Source organism: Diorhabda sublineata, unplaced genomic scaffold, assembly GCF_026230105.1.
Source record: "Diorhabda sublineata isolate icDioSubl1.1 unplaced genomic scaffold, icDioSubl1.1 Dsub_22, whole genome shotgun sequence".
NCBI lineage: Eukaryota > Metazoa > Arthropoda > Insecta > Coleoptera > Chrysomelidae > Diorhabda > Diorhabda sublineata.
Window position 1 is genome coordinate 102,025 of NW_026614155.1, and position 2,834 is coordinate 104,858.

Sequence of the window (2,834 nt, forward strand, 5' to 3'; positions counted from 1 at the left end):
TTCAATCAACACAAAGTGACAATCGACCTCAATGGGCTTCAATGGATGTAAATCGACGATATCTGACAAAGTTAGTTGCAAACTCATTCAAATATATAAGAAATGTTGGAATTCGACTTCAAATTTCGAAGATAGACTTTGAAAATTCTCAATCAACGCAAAGTGACAATCGACCTCAATGGGCTTCAATGGATGTAAATCGACGATATCTGACAAAGTTAGTTGCAAACTCATTCAAATATATGAGAAATGTTGGAATTCGACTTCAAATTAGGAAGATAGACTGAAAATTTTCAATCAACACAAAGTGACAATCGACCTCAATGGGCTTCAATGGATGTAAATCGACGATATCTGACAAAGTTAGATGCAAACGCACTGAAATATATAAGAAATGTTGAAATTCGACTTCAAATTATGAAGATAGACTTTGAAAATTCTCAATCAACGCAAAGTGACAATTGACCTCAATGTGCTTCAATGGATGTAAATCGACGATATCTGACAAAGTTAGTTGCAAACTCACTCAAATATATGAGAATTGTTGGAATTCGACTTCAAATTACGAAGATAGACTTTGAAAATTTTCAATCAACACAAAGTGACAATCGACCTCAATGGGCTTCAATGGATGTAAATCGACGATATCTGACAAAGTTAGATGCAAACGCACTGAAATATATAAGAAATGTTGAAATTCGACTTCAAATTATGAAGATAGACTTTGAAAATTCTCAATCAACGCAAAGTGACAATTGACCTCAATGTGCTTCAATGGATGTAAATCGACGATATCTGACAAAGTTAGTTGCAAACTCACTCAAATATATGAGAATTGTTGGAATTCGACTTCAAATTACGAAGATAGACTTTGAAAATTTTCAATCAACACAAAGTGACAATCGACCTCAATGGGCTTCAATGTATGTAAATCGATGATATCTGACAAAGTTAGTTGCAAACTCACTGAAATATATAAGAAATGTTGAAATTCGACTTCAAATTAGGAAGATAGACTGAAAATTTTCAATCAACACAAAGTGACAATCGACCTCAATGGGCTTCAATGGATGTTAATCGACGATATCTGACCAAGTTAGATGCAAACGCACTGAAATATATAAGAAATGTTGACATTCGACTTCAAATTACGAAGATAGACATTGAAAATTCTCAATCAACACAAAGTGACAATCGACCTCAATGGGCTTCAATGGATGTAAATCGACGATATCTGATAAAGTTAGTTGCAAACTCATTCAAATATATAAGAAATGTTGGAATTCGACTTCAAATTTCGAAATTAGACTGAAAATTTTCAATCAACACAAAGTGACAATCGACCTCAATGGGCTTCATTGGATGTAAATCGACAATATCTGACAAAGTTAGCTGCAAACTCATTCAAATATATAAGAAATGTTGGAATTCGACTTCAAATTTCGAAGATAGACTTTGAAAATTTTCAATCAACACAAAGTGACAATCGACCTCAATGGGATTCAGTGGATGTAAATCGACGATATCTGACAAAGTTAGATGCAAACGCACTGAAATATATAAGAAATGTTGAAATTCGACTTCAAATTACGAAGATAGACTTTGAAAATTCTCAATCAACGCAAAATGACAATCGACCTCAAATGGCTTCAATGGATGTAAATCGACGATATCTGAAATACTTAGTTGCAAACTCACTCAAATATATGAGAAATGTTGAAATTCGACTTCAAATTACGAAGATAGACTTTGAAAATTTTCAATCAACACAAAGTGACAATCGACCTCAATGGGCTTCTATGGATGTGAATCGACGATATCTGACAGAGTTAGGTTCAAACGCACTGAAATATATAAGAAATGTTGAAATTCGACTTCAAATTACGAAGATAGACTTTGAAAATTCTCAATCAACGCAAAGTGACAATTGACCTCAATGTGCTTCAATGGATGTAAATCGACGATATCTGACAAAGTTAGTTGCAAACTCACTCAAATATATGAGAAATGTTGGAATTCGACTTCAAATTACGAAGATAGACTTTGAAAATTTTCAATCAACACAAAGTGACAATCGACCTCAATGGGCTTCAATGGATGTAAATCGATGATATCTGACAAAGTTAGTTGCAAACTCACTGAAATATATAAGAAATGTTGAAATTCGACTTCAAATTAGGAAGATAGACTGAAAATTTTCAATCAACACAAAGTGACAATCGACCTCAATGGGCTTCAATGGATGTAAATCGACGATATCTGACAAAGTTAGTTGCAAACTCATTCAAATATATAAGAAATGTTGGAATTCGACTTCAAATTTCGAAGATAGACTTTGAAAATTCTCAATCAACGCAAAGTGACAATCGACCTCAATGGGCTTCAATGGATGTAAATCGACGATATCTGACAAAGTTAGTTGCAAACTCATTCAAATATATGAGAAATGTTGGAATTCGACTTCAAATTAGGAAGATAGACTGAAAATTTTCAATCAACACAAAGTGACAATCGACCTCAATGGGCTTCAATGGATGTAAATCGACGATATCTGACAAAGTTAGATGCAAACGCACTGAAATATATAAGAAATGTTGAAATTCGACTTCAAATTATGAAGATAGACTTTGAAAATTCTCAATCAACGCAAAGTGACAATTGACCTCAATGTGCTTCAATGGATGTAAATCGACGATATCTGACAAAGTTAGTTGCAAACTCACTCAAATATATGAGAATTGTTGGAATTCGACTTCAAATTACGAAGATAGACTTTGAAAATTTTCAATCAACACAAAGTGACAATCGACCTCAATGGGCTTCAATGTATGTAA